This window comes from Melitaea cinxia, chromosome 2 (genome assembly GCF_905220565.1).
Source record: "Melitaea cinxia chromosome 2, ilMelCinx1.1, whole genome shotgun sequence".
Lineage (NCBI taxonomy): Eukaryota > Metazoa > Arthropoda > Insecta > Lepidoptera > Nymphalidae > Melitaea > Melitaea cinxia.
This window is the reverse complement of record NC_059395.1, coordinates 8,634,940-8,650,082: the sequence shown is the minus strand read 5'-3', so window position 1 is coordinate 8,650,082 and position 15,143 is coordinate 8,634,940. Positions and strand designations below refer to the sequence as shown.

Sequence of the window (15,143 nt, the reverse complement as noted above, 5' to 3'; positions counted from 1 at the left end):
GGTTTTTTAAGTTCCAAGGTGGTAGTGAAAGTGTGTTATCCCTTAGTCGCCTCTTACGACAGCCACGGGAAGAGAGGGGGTGCCTATATTCTTTACTACCGTAACCACCCAGCTAAAAACTACACCAAGGGCAAAAGCTATTAATAGTATGGAACAGGAGCTAACAAAATCGATGTTTACAGAGAAAAATAATGAGCCAGGACCATCTAAAGGTTTTCCCAAAGAAAGAAAAGAATATTCTGCTAATATGAACAAGAGCGAAGCAGTAACTTATAAGGTTTCTAACCAAAAAAGTAAAAGACATTCAAAAAAATCTAAAGACTTGGTATTGTTACGTTTGCAATGGGGATAGAGTAGCAGACATGAGACTGCTTTTTATGTAAAACGTATGACTGACAAAATGACATGAAGACTGGGTTGCGCTAACAAAAGAAGATACTGACTTTGTAGGTACTCGTTTATCTTTGAACGATCTAAAATGTACGTTTTCTTTTTAAATTTTTGTTGATTTTCTATCTTATCGAATACCATTGTTGATTTTGATCTCATTGTTGATATTTTTAAATTTATATTAGGTACTTGTTAAATATTGTGCTTTATTTGTAATGAATGTCGTCCAAAGAATATCTTTTAAATTAACACTATTAAAATATAATATCTATTTTTATTTCAGTTACTGAATAGTGGTTATTAAACAAGTAAAATAAATGTACATACAGCAAATATTTCCACATATTAACCCACCCCGTCGGAAATATGGCGAATTTCTATTTTTTTTAACTGTTTAAAATACTATGTATCGTTTATTGTCTTTGTATTTTTTTACCTTTATTATAAAGATAAATAGCCACTCTTCATGAACAAATGCTAAAACTTGTTTTCTTTAGCTTTGTTATTATAAAAAAAGGATATCAAACCTTAAGGTGGCCATATTCGATAATAGAACTGTTTATCTTAATTAGTCTTACAAAAAAGTCTGCAACAGCATATATCTATCTATCATTTATGAGTAAGCTATTATCGGAAAACAGTGAACCATAAATACGATAATAATTAATAATATAATTCTAATGCACATTTGGTAGTAATAAATTGATTTTTATGTTGCAGAACCAAGTTAATGAATTTTGGTATAAAGATAGATATTGAGAAGATAATAAGCTCTCGAACTCGAAGTATTTACTAATCCTTCGCAGACGAAGTCGCGGGTACCAGCTAGTAAGAAATAAACAAAAAATAGTATTACTGGCTTGGCTAGTGCGGTCAAAGGAGGTCACTGGCCGACGCTGACGTGCGTCGCAGAAAGAGAAATAAATATCTTTTCCAGGATTAAATGCAAATATAAATAATGTAATTTTCAAAAACATAATTTTACTAAAACGTTATATACAAATCTGTATTACATTTTTCTATTCTAACATAAATGACGAATTGAAAGGAAATGAAAGTGAACTTTGTAAAAACTTAAATATCACGTGATATATAATAATATTATAAATAAATATTATTATTTATTTTTCTCTGATTCTAGTTGTTTACGTTCGTGTAGATGGCGCTATAGCCTGTAAAATGGAACGGACTGAAACCTGATTGCAGTCGAACCGTCAGCTGACCAAATTTAAACCAAATGAAAATCGGATCCAAGTCCAGTGACGTAGTGTGCTTAACTCGAGCCCGGGGCACAGTACCGTTTTAGTGTCCCTCCCCCCTTATTCGAAAACCATATAAGCCAGCAATTTTTAGTTTTGCGGACCATTTGGCGCCCCTTTGTGAGTAGCGCCCAGGGCATGATGTCCCCCCATGCTCCCTCTCGCTATGCCACTGCCCAAGCCTCGGGTATCTGGTTTTATAAACAAATTATTCACAGACAAAAATATAAATAAAGCTGAGGTTATAGAAAAAAGTCTGTGAAAGATAGGGAGAGACAACTAGAGGACAAACCTGTGCATTGTGCACACAAGACATCTTAGAACTAAGCGGGACTTTAAAAAAAATTGTGACTATTCGAATGCATTTGTGCTTTAAAATAGGAAAAGTAGTCAAGCAACCACCTGATGAATGTACCACACACGTGATGAATATATTGTAAACAGTTTTTATTTATAAACAATAATAAGATATTTGATAAGATAATGACAATTTCTGTCTACATTGGCTTGTCTGTAAAAACAACGATAGGTACAAGGATTTTAACGATACCACTCGTTTATATTATTGCTGTTTTGTTAGGTAATGTACCTAAAATTGTCGACGTCAGTATCTACTTGCTTGTTTGTTTGTATGGGTCATCGTAACTTTCAAACGGATAAACAAATTTTTGACATTTTTCAGTGATGTAAAAAAGTGCTAATTAATCTTATTACTGTCATTATGACATTAATAAGATTTTTTGCTACTTTATTCAAACCATACAACAAAGTTATAACTTATCTAATAGAGTATATACCTAATTTAATAATACAATCCAGGAAACGACTATAGGTTTAAATTAGGTTTTTTCTACCGCATACCAAATAATATAGGCAGCTAATATTATCTCTAGTACAGCACCTTTATTTTGCCGCAAGTTTAATTTATTTTGAATGTGGTCTTGCGTATCGTAATTTCAACCGATTATTTGAAATTTAGAAACGACTCGTATATGTTAAATTGCGCAAGTTTTATGTAATAATTCTTTCTCCTAGTTGCATATTATATTCAATTATTATACACATCTTATAATCTTTTTAATATATTAATAAATAGTGAATATTGAAATTTTGAATTTTATTTATTTGTACATCTATTACCGAAACTGTTTACCAATGCGCTGGAGGATGTCTTTAAGACCTTGGATTGAGGGGAACGAGGTATCAATGTCAACAGTGAATACATCTCTCACCTTCATATCGCCGACGATATCGTCATCTTTGCGGAGACGTTGGATGAGTTAGGCCAAATTCTGGCCGGTCTAAACGAGTTGTCCTGACGTTTTGGTCTCGATATGATTTTGGACAAAACGAAAGTTATGTTTAACAACCAAATCTAACCGAGACTGGTATCGGTCGATGGTACCCTTCTCGAAGTTGTTCAGGATTATATTTACCTAGGCCATCCAACTAGGCCGCAACAAGTTCGAGAAAGAGGCCGATAGGAGGATTCGGTTTGGCTGGGCGGCGTTAACAGACTTCGTCGAGTCTTCACTTCGAAGATTCCGCAATGCTTGAAAATACAAAAGTCTTCAAGCAATGCGTCCTGCCTGTGTTAATATACGGAGGCGAGACGTGGACACTGAAGAAGGGACTGGTTCACAAGTTTAAAGTCGCTCAACGTGCAATGGAACGGGCTATGCTTGGGGTTTCTCTCAAAGATAGGATTAGAAATGAGACTATTCGCGAGAGAACGAAAATAACCGACATAGGCCACACAATTAGCAAGTTGAAGTGGCAGTGGGCTGGTCATCTGTGTCGCAGGACCGATGGCCGTTGGAGCAGATGGGTCCTGGAGTGGAGACCGCGTCTTGGCAAACGGCTTGGCCGTTTCGTTACTACCGGCCGATGTTGTAGATGACAACTGTTGGTGAGGTGGACTACTGCTGCTGGCGATGCTGCCCCCTGCCTCTTCATTTTGGGCCCGTCGCGGGACAGCATGGATGGTAAGTTCGTAACGGGCAAGCCACATATTTTGACTAAGGTGTAGAGTTTGTGAAGTTAGGGCTTGTAGAGTTAGGGCGTGTAGAGTTAGAAGCTTGGCTCTACATGAGATGTGATAACTTTTTGACAGTGCGAGCCATATCGCTGGCCCCGGGCAATAAAGCGGTATACGCCGGTTACACCCTTTTTAATGTTATTTAATTTTTGGCTTCTCTGAGTATCAATCTATCACTCTTATTTTTTTCAGTTTTTTTTATTAATATTTCGTTAGAATAAATGACAATAACCGTTTTATTGCATGGATAATTCTCTTACGACTAAGCTATGTATTATTGCATTATTCTAAGAAAAATAACACAAAAAACCGGTGAGCATCTTTACAGTAATTGTTAATGATCTTGCAATTAAAATAGTATCATCTATGAATTGTATTATACATTTTTTTAATTATTTCATTAAAAAATTATACGATTTGTTTTTAAAAAATTATTTTTAAAAGCTTAAATTGGTAAAAAAATAGCTTTCATTTGACATATTGAACGTCTGTTTTGGATCACTGTACACTGCACTATAAACAAATTAGCTTCTTTTATTTCTCCTGTAAAATTTGATTTTTGATATTACCGCTTTATCGCCCGGGGACAGCGATATGATCTCGTCTTGGCAACATTTTATATGAAAATGTTTTTGGTAGGATTTCACTTCTTTTTGTAAGTTGCTTATGACAATATTACAGCTGCATTTTACCTCCGACACATTTTATACCATAAATATCATCCAATCTTCACCATATTCGGTTTAGGCACGCTGTTTTTGATTTTATGTTGAACTGATATGCAAACGGTGACCTCCGCCAAAACTTAAATACCAAAATAACAAAATGTTTATTTTATTATTATTATTTAAACAAGGAGTAACAAGGAGTCCCTATATCAATTTTCAGACCTCTAGCATCAAAATTTGCGAAAGTCTCATACAAACTTCCCCATCCCCCAGTTTAAAGTTTTAGGGTTGGGGGGTAAAAGTTCCAAGTTTTAGAAATTTTTTGTTGTTTGTGTACTAACACTAGCTTACGTACCAAATTTCAGCTTTCTGGGACTTCAGGAAGTACTCTAAGAATTTTGATGATCATCAGTGAGTGAAAAAATCGGGGTTTTTTAGATATCAATAAAATCTAAAGTATAAGAGCTATGCAATTGAAACTATACGTTTAATAAGTCCACTATTGACATCATATCCCTAGAATTTTGTTTATCTGGTATAATCCAATCCCAAGTTATGAGGGTTCAAAAAAACGACGAAGCGCTTCGAGAAAAGATAGGTAGTGCTTTTCGTTTTTTTTTTTTTTTGTTTTTTTTTTTTGGCTCGTCTTGGCGGGGGCACTACCGTGCCCCCAGATAGATTTAGATAACAATTATTCAAATTTTTATTGTGTTAAAAAGAGTAGGGATGGGAATTATGAATGAAAAATGTTATCTGACCGCTACGACCACGGTTTTAAAATATGTCATACTTTTTAAACACTTTCTGAAAAAATAGTGGATCTATATTTCGTTAGTTAGTTCACGATTAATGATGAATGAGATAAAACATACATACATAATCATTACACAGTAATATATATTGTCGATGAAAAAATCGTAGCCTACTTCTCAGAAGTTTCACTTCTGCTTTGTCTAAATTGCAAACTCACACTTTTCTTATTCACTTTTTCACAAGCTATTGAGCACGCTACCCCATCGAAAGGGTATTTACCGTAGGGGTTTATACCGTATAGCCTTTTTAACCCTATAATTTTCAAAATCCAATAGATTATTATGATGCTTAAGTAAATGCCAATGTAACCTCTTGGGCTCTCCTACTATTAGTAGTTTGCATCACAATTGGTTATTGTTTCGTTTCGTGCGCACTTTATAAGTATTTCTTTGTGGTAACTTCAATGGTATTTAAATTTAACCTTTGTATATTTCATCAATATATTTTGCAAGTGGTTTGAATTATAATCGTACCGATAACATACATATGTATAATTGTATAATAGTAAGTTTTATTTAGCACTACTCATAAATTGCGTTATACGTTAAGAGGAGGGTTTAAAAGTGTGACACAAATACGGGTGTAAGTATTCATATTGGACGGCAAATAATAATTATTACTTGACCTATGACATGTAATATAATGAGTTAATAATGTCTAGGAAACAAAGGGCCCGTAATTTTAATTTGATTTTTAAATGGCATTCTTAAAGTTTTGTTCAACGTTTTCACTTTCACTAACGTACAAACGTGCTTATTTACATTATGTCAACGTCTTGTTAGCTAATATCTATCTACGATGTCTCCAAAATGCGGTTACGTGAAAAAACATTTTGCGTTTCTACTTACTACTACTACTACTTACTAATGATTTTTTAAACAAAACCTTTAAATATATTGGCTTCATTATTTATATTTTTAATAAGTCTCTTATCTAGGGATAAGCACACCCATGACACGTGAATCTCCATGACAAATACTTTATTATGTATACCTATAATTTTTTACGTATAATAAATTGTTAAAAAATTAAAAATATTATTATGAGTAGGTATATTTAAAATGTGATAATGTGGAAGCATAGCTCATTCAATTATTTCTTAAAATAAAGAAAGCCAAATATATTTTCCTGACTAACGGTTCTCTGCGTCCCGACGTAACATTGTGTGGCTGTTGAATACTTAATAATATATAGGTATACTGTCTATAGTCTATATTGTTGCCTTATAGAATGTTAATTATGTATTGTCTCAAAATCTATTTTGTAGTTACTCTTAACATATAAACGCAACACAGTTTTATACCTACATATAATTATGTTTATGGCCAACAATATCTTACTTGTAGTTCGATGAGCAACACATACCTGCATTACTTTCTTGGTCAAAATTTTGTTATCCACCTATATTTGCATATTTTAATTAATATAAAAAAAAAATATGACCAGCTGTCGAAAATTGGAAAATTGGAACAAAATATTATTTCATTACGTTTCTAGTACTTTAATTACCTATCTATTGATTTGATAAATAATAAAATTATGAATAAAATGGATTAACAAAATTTCGATTAAACGAACATGCGATTAAACTAAACTTATGATATTAAAGTTAACTTTACCAATAAAAGTTTTTTTTAATACCAACTTATTTATATCTCGTGGAGCTTTAATATTTATTTTGGAAGTAGGTATACACATACAATATTTTTTTAAGAAACAACACAATTTCATGTCTTTAATATTTATCTCTAGGCAGAGTAGGTAACTTTTACTATACCTTGTCACAAAAGTCTATATCCGCCAATCCGCATTCGAGCAGCGTTTTGGATTAAGCTCTGATCCTTCTTCCTACATGGAGAATGAGGCCAGCCGTAGCCAGTCTATACCCAGCAGTAAAATATTGCAGGCTGAAGCGAATACCACTTATTTTAAATCTAGTAGTTCAACAGATGTGATATTTCTACTGTTTAATAAGTACCTGGGAACTAGTTTCACTCTGGCCGTGTAGAAAATTAGAAGATCTTTAAAGCTAATGACATTTTTTAATTTTCACCTAATGTAAGGCCTAGATACTTTAGAGAACAAAGTTTATGTTCTGTTTTAATTTAAATGTGTTCTTCTGGGGATATACCAATCCCATTGAAATATTATTATGTTAGAATGTCTGCTCATAAATGAGATGAGAATTAAAAATATTATGGACAATATAGCATACAATTAAACAAGACATTACGCTGCAACTCATAAAAAGAGATACCCGAGAACATGGGCATCGAAATTAAAAATTGTTTCAAAGACATTACGGTCTCTGGAGTTGTTTAGAAGTCAGTGGCCTTAGCTGCCGCTGTCGCTGTCGAGTGTCGCCACGGCGAAATTCCACTGTTGAACTGACGCATACAGAATACTAAACATTTGCCTTAGCTCAACTCAGGTAAACTTGTGATTGCTTGGGAATGCGATTTAAACGTATTGTTACCTACATTGTTTTTAAACTTACAACTAAAAAAATGTTCTTCCTCTTTATTCCAATTCTTAAAATAAGTTATTTAAAACAAAATGCGTTTATATACTTGTATAAAATATTTTTAACATCAAGAATATTTATTTAACGATTGAAACATACTTATATGTGAAACAACAATTTATATGGAATTAAAGTTTAGTTTTGCTGCTAGATTTGTAATTTTGCGGAACAAGGGAATGCAGTCTTCAACGTCATGCTCGCCTTGAGCAGGCTTCCTGTTGGTGCATGCGGCTCGCCACCAGTGAAGGGGACTGCACTGAGCCTTTGTTCCTATCCAAAAGAGAAATGTCACGGAACTACTCAATGACCTTCATTGAGTATAAAAATAAAACTTAATCGGCCTTATCTTACATATACAGACATTTTTACGTATGATAGCGATGATAGTAGATAGCATACAATGGTATGTAATATGTATTTTTAATCCATTTTACTATGTTTTAGATTATTTTTAAATGTACAGACACGAGAGATAAAGATTATATAGTAGATAGGTACACGTGCAGTTGCTTAGAATATATGAACTTAAGGTTCAATTAATTAAGGTAACTAATATTACTAATAATGGACATATTTTAATTGAATGTCGTAGTTGATGAAGGGGCAGGTGTACATATTAAACTTGATAGTTAAACATATAGGTAGTATAGTTTAATTAAGAAAGTTGCGCCTAAAAAGCCTGTTCCCAATAAAGTTCATCTATATAAACTTCCCACAGTTAATATTTAAACCAAAACAGTTATCGCGTTGTGTTGTTCTCTGCCTAGTAACTGTAACTTTAATAAATTAAAATTAAGATAATTTTAAGATAATTTTAACAGTGACTCTGTGCACAGTTTAAAAAATATGCCGATACAATTTTACGTCGTTTAGTAATACAACCCGATTGATATGTACCTAATTATTCCCCAGTATTATTATTATTTATTATTTCATACATTTCCATACAATTTGAGATATTATATCAGAACTTAGACAAATAGGTATCTAATGTTACCAATATTATTGCTTTTTATCTCGATTTTATTTCATTTTTCGAGGACATGTAATGGACTTATTTTGTCCACTTTGCTACTTTCAATAAGATTTGTGTCTTATTAGGCGAATGATGATTTAAAATCGGTATGATTAGTGAGCTTTTTGGCATAAATATATGGCTCTAACATCATTCCAGTCATATTGACTATTGTTGTTGTTATTCATGAAAAGTTAATAGTTTTCAGTAAAAATATGAATGGAAGCTTCACAAAAAACACAACGGGGCTTAGGATGATCTCCAACTGATCTTCAAAATGTCTGAGAGTGTAGCAGCTTTTGAATACAATGATTTTTGATATTCGTTATATGTTTTTTAATTTAATTTTTAGTTATTTGATGAATTAATTATTATTTAGTGAAAAATCACTTCAGCCTATCGCAGTCCACTCTAGGTCTATACCTCCACAAGTTGCGCTAAAAATGGCGTGAACTCATGTGTGTTACCCATAGTCACCACGCTGGGCAGGCGGGCTGGCTTTGTCGCACCGAAGACGCTGCTGCCCGTCTTCGACCAAGTGAAAAATGCTTTTGTTTAATTTATATAAATTTATTTTGATTACATTTATGTTGATTACTGAACAAAAAACTAACTTTTTAACTCAATAAGGGCACAGCGGGAAATATCCTGTTCAAAATATTACATCGAAATAATAAATTATATACCTAAGTTTCCTAAGATTTTATAAGAATCACGACGCTAATTTTTATGAATTTCGTTTATATTATTCGAAAACCAAGAACTTAAGCTTACTTAAGCTCAACGCCATTGCTTTTTAAAAATTACATTTTTCTGACACACAACGCCTAAAATAAAAATTTCAATTATGATGGACTTTATTTAGACGCATACATAGATAAGCTTTAAAAAAACAGCTTTTAGCAATGACTAGACGTAGGCATCTTTTTTCTTAGTTTTGAGTAACTTAGGCTCCTTTTATTTTAGAAATATTTTTATTTAACTCTGCGAGCTGAACAAGATTTTTTTTAACACCACGAGGACGAAGTCGCAGGTACAGCTTGTATATAATATTAATGACTATCATATTAAATTATCGAACACCGTATTATACGACATTTACTTTAAAAACCACTTTTTAGTCAGACCCACACATCCTTAACGAAAATGTTAATAAAGCGGGTAGAACAGCGAAGTAATTTGCAAGTTGCTTATAACACACCAGAACCGGTTGTACTGGATTTCTGTTGAGATCGAAAGTTCATCTTACGACATTTGGGTGCCTTTTTATACAATATTAGTATTAAATTGACATGTCCAAAATATCACTCGTAGAATTACGTAATATATATTTTTCCGTTTTCTAACTAAGTATAAATTATACTCAACGATCTTAGTAAAGTGAAATAATGTATCGGGAGCATAGAAATACACATGACACATAATAGAAGTACACCAAAACACAAAACATGTGTACGGCAACAAACGCAGGCAAAACCTGTACAAACGTTTGTCATGAAAGATGATCGAAGATCCTCTTAAAGCAACGCAAAATATACATAAGTACTAATTTTTGGGGCTGGTCGATTTTTATTTGTGTAAAAAAGGAAACATATGTTCTTATATCATTAAGAATATGCCGCCCTACAACCGTTCTGGTAAAACGCCGACGGTTTGCGGATTCGATTCCGCTCGGGGATATGCATATATATATATATATATATATATATATATATATTTGTACAAATATTTCTTTCCAGTTTACATGTCTGTCCTTATGGGTCTCCCCACCGTGCCGTAAAGCAACGGAAATACGAAAATAAGAAAAAACTTTTCCCCGATCTTATCTGTCAGTCCTGGTTGTTATCATATACACACTCTTTGTATACACACGATTGCGATCGTTACTTATAGTAGGGAACATATCCGCCAATCAGCAGTGAAGCAGTGTGGTGAACTAAGCTCCTATCATTTCCTACATGGAAAAGCCTCTGTCCAGCAGTGGGAACAAGAATATACAGGCAGAATCGTGAATCAATAAGAAAAGTTTGTCATAATTATAACCATTTTTAATACAAATTATCTGTGCCCGCGGCTTCGTTCACATGGAATTTAACAAAAAAGTTATTTTTCAGTTCGCAGAGATACAAAATAAATAAATTACTAAAATAAAAATAGCCTATAAGTCACTCCTTATTACATCAGCCAGTGAAAGACATAATTGGTTGCTCTATCGGCGACAACGATTAAAAAATGTGTTATTACGGCACCACGGTTCGCTTAAACCGAAAATAAAAATCATCATATCAAAAATTTCGCTCTAGCGGGTACATCGTTCCATAGCTTAATTGGCTAGAGCGCCGACACGGTCAGTCGGAGACGCGGGTTCGAATCCCGCTGGAGCGGTCAATTTTTGATATGATATTCAAAAATGTTTAGAATTCCTAATGTGGGGGTAACACAAAAATAAAAATCGTAGGTATTAAATGTGTTATTGCTTTTTTTTGTAAATGAGTTAATTATAAAATTATATGTATACTAGCGACTCGCCCCGGCTTCGCAAGGGTGAGATGCTGCTACTAATAATATACCTACTACAGAATGTCTTTATATACACCCTTCACAGCTTATATGTCATTAGACAATACAAACATGTTTTCTTTAGAGGTTACTCTTGAATTAATAAATTATGGTTTTAATCTAATCTTATCCAACCTAATATACTTACAATAAATGCAGATTAAAAAACAACCTTAATACCGACTAAAATACGAACATACAATTTCGAAAAAATTATCGCGGCCGGCCGCGTGACCGCCCGGCCAGTACAGCCGCAACCGTTATGTCCCTGCATATTAAATCTTTAATATATTCGAAAATATTAATTTAAATTACATGCTGTAAAGAGCCATATTGATGTATACTAAATACACAATGCATTTATGGTACTTAATTGGATAAGGATTAATGCTGTATTACTTAAAATCGCTTCGAAAATAAGCCATTATTTCCCCTAAAAAGTACAGGATAAAAAATGGTTATTGTGGGTTACCCCTAAGAGATAGACATAATAATTATACCATCGCGGATTTTTTTTTGTAGACCTTTTATGGCGTACAATACTGTCACACATTAAATTGATCTATCTCTTTGGGTTCAGCCAGTGTTTGCAATGTAAGCGCAAAAAATATGTTTATTCACGAACTTCCTTTTGAATCACTCCATCTATTATAGAAAACCGCATTAAAATCCATTTAAAGATCTAAGCATACATGGGGACAGACAGCCAGCCGGAAGCGACTTTGTTTTATAATATTACTAGCTGACCTGGCGAACTTCGTATCACCTTATTTTTTTCTGAAATATAATAATAACATAATATATCAAAATAAAATATAGCCTATCTTTTAAGTTGGATCAAACTGCACACGGTGTGCAAATTTGACTAAAATCGGTTAAGTAGTTTAGGAGTCCATTGAGGACAAACATTATGACACGAGATTTATATATATTATAATATTATGTATTGATGTTTTGAAACAACGAACGTCAACATGATTGACGGTGACATGATTTTTTTTGTTCAATTTCAAATCCGCTCACGTATAAATATATTTTTTTTAATTTTGGAAAGTGATAATTATTATAGTTATTTAGTGTGAATTATTCGCACGGGTATAGCTAGTACCTATTATATTATTTTTGTTCACCACGAGATCATAAATCTGTTTTCGGGACGTAAAATTTCATGAACTAATTACTAAAGCTTATGGTAAATAAAAATAAATCGGCCCACCTAATTGTAGAAGTCTTTTTTATGTTTTGTTATTGTCAATATTAATTTTAAAAATTAATGTAAGTAGGAAGTTATTCATAAAAAAGTTGTCAGTGCGAAGATCGCTGGGTCAGCTAGTTTCAAAACAAATATTTTAGGAAGTTTGTATTTATCAGCTATTACCGACTTTTAGTTTACATTATTCACTAACAGTGTTGCTCTATGTTCACTAACGATAAGTGTGTAATTAATAAATATTTATTTAATTTTAAAGCCATCGAGCTAATGAGCATTTTAGACCTAATTAGTAGGTACATATAAATAATTAAAAAAAATTCTTATCATCTTTTTATACGAAATTCATAAAACATCGTGATAAAGCTACCAGTATTGCTAAAAAGAAGCTTAAAATTAGACAGTAAATAGTAAAAGTCAACATTCAAGGCCAGCAAGTGACTGGATAAACATCCGCTTACGAGCTACGAACTGTAATATTACCAATACTAGCCACGAGGAATAAATCTTAGAAAATGCACGTATAGTGCACTCACAAATATTTTATTATTTGTCTTTATAATATTAGGATAATTACGCCATACATATCTACCATATCAATCTAAGAAAGTCAATAAAACATTTAATTTTTTATTGAGGTACTATTTAGCACTAAAAGTACTGGAGGCGCCAACAATATTAGACTCACGCCGTCGCAACATATTAAAGTAATAATTTCACATAATTTCACTCAAGTAAATTCTTTGAATTACAAATTAAATAGTGAAAAATCACAGAAATGGTAAAATCTGTGAAAAGTGTTAAATAATTGTGTTTGCTCGCAAATGAAAAAAAAACCGACTTCAATTACATCGACGAGTAATATAACGTAGATCGACGAAATAATAGTCAAGTAACTGCGCTTTATCAAAGATTACTCAAAAAGTAGTTATCAGATCTCAATAAAATTTATATGTGACTACATGACAAACATCAGCTTTCGATTAAATTAAAAATTATTAAAATCGGTACACCCAGTAAAAAGTTATTGCGGATTTTCAAGAAGTTCCCTCGATTTCTCTGGGATCCCATCATCAGATCCTGGTTTTCTTATCACGGTACTAAACTAAGAATATCTTCTTTCCAACAAAAAAAGAATTATCAAAATCGGTACACCAAGTAAAAAATTATTGCGGATTTTCAAGAATTTCCATCAATTTCTCTAGGATCCCATCATCGGATCCTGGTTTCCTTATCATGGTACTAAACTTGGGATATCTTCTTTCCAACAAAAAAAGAATCGGACCACAGAGTACAAAAGGACAGATAAAGTGGTTGACATAGACTATGTAAAAGTTCCCAATATGCAGATTACAATTAATCAATCAATATGAACATACGTTCCATTATATTTTTAACCAACTTCCAAAAAAAGGAGGAGGTTCTCAATTCGACTGTATTTTTTTTTATGTATGTTACATCAGAACTTTTGACTGGGTGGAGCGATTTCGACAAATTTTCCTTTAATCGAAAGGTGGTGTGTGCCAATTGGTCCCATTTAAATTTATTTGAGATCTAATAACTACTTTTCGAGCTATATCTAATAATGCGTATTTACTTGACGCTTTTTTCGTCGACCTACGTTGTATTATACCGCATAACTTTCTACTGGATGTACCGATTTTGATAATTCTTTTTTTGTTGGAAAGAGGATATCTCTAGTTTGATACGGTGATAAGAAAACCAGGATCTGATGATGGAATCCCAGATAAATCGAGGGAAACTCTCGAAAATCCGCAATAACTTTTTACTGGTTGTACCGATTTTAATAATTTTTAATTTAATCGAAAGCTGATGTTTGTCATGTAGTCATATATAAATTTTATTGAGATCTGATAACTACTTTTTGAGTAATCTTAGATAACGCGCAGTTACTTGACAATTTTTTCGTTGATCTACGTTATATTACTCGTCGATGTAATTGAAGTCGGTTTTTTTTTTCGTTTGCGAGCAAACACAATTATTAATAAAAAGTAACACAAAATGCATGTGGAAAGCTAAAAAATAAATTACTTTAATAAATTTCGTTGATTATTATTGATAATATAATAATATAAGTAATGAGAAAACCATTTTCTGTTTTATATAGACATTTGCATAAACCCAAGACCCAATATAACGAAAAACTGTTTCTCGCGATAATAGAGTCATTCGATCTACCCAAGTCCTGCCCATCGTTGCGGCGGGCGTGACGTCAACTATCGTTTCAAGGTCACGCACCGACACCGATTGAGTGAGTAAACACCGACTTACACCGAATTACAAAGTTAATAAAATTTTCAGTGACGAGCAGGAGTAGTCACTTGTTGACTACATTATCAAATGTAGTCAAATGTTCTATGGACTAACTACAGCAGATGTAACAACACTAACAACATAAAGGTACCACAAAAGTGGATTGATTTGCAGCAAGCTGGAATTGACTGGTATTATGGGTTTAGAAAACGCCATGCAGTTTTGAGTCTTCGTACACCTGAAGGCTGTAGTCTCAGCAGAGCTACTTCATTTAGTAAACACAATTTCAAAATTTTCTTTGACAACCTCGAAGCAGCGTTGAGGAGATTTCAATGTTTCGGAAACGGAACACGAGTTTTCAAGTTAGATGAAACCAATACAACGACGGTTCAA

At 33.0% G+C, this 15,143-nt stretch overlaps 1 protein-coding gene across 1 annotated transcript in view; it reads left to right on the top strand.

The window, feature by feature from the left end:
- The first annotated feature begins 5,720 nt into the window (after positions 1-5,720).
- Positions 5,721-15,143, top strand: part of LOC123664043 (TAR DNA-binding protein 43-like) — a 29,274-nt gene continuing 19,851 nt past the window's right edge. Inside the window, exon 1 of the transcript XR_006744760.1 lies at positions 5,721-5,748. The gene's annotated coding sequence lies outside the window, so the exon portion shown is untranslated. The remainder of the gene's footprint in view (positions 5,749-15,143) is intronic.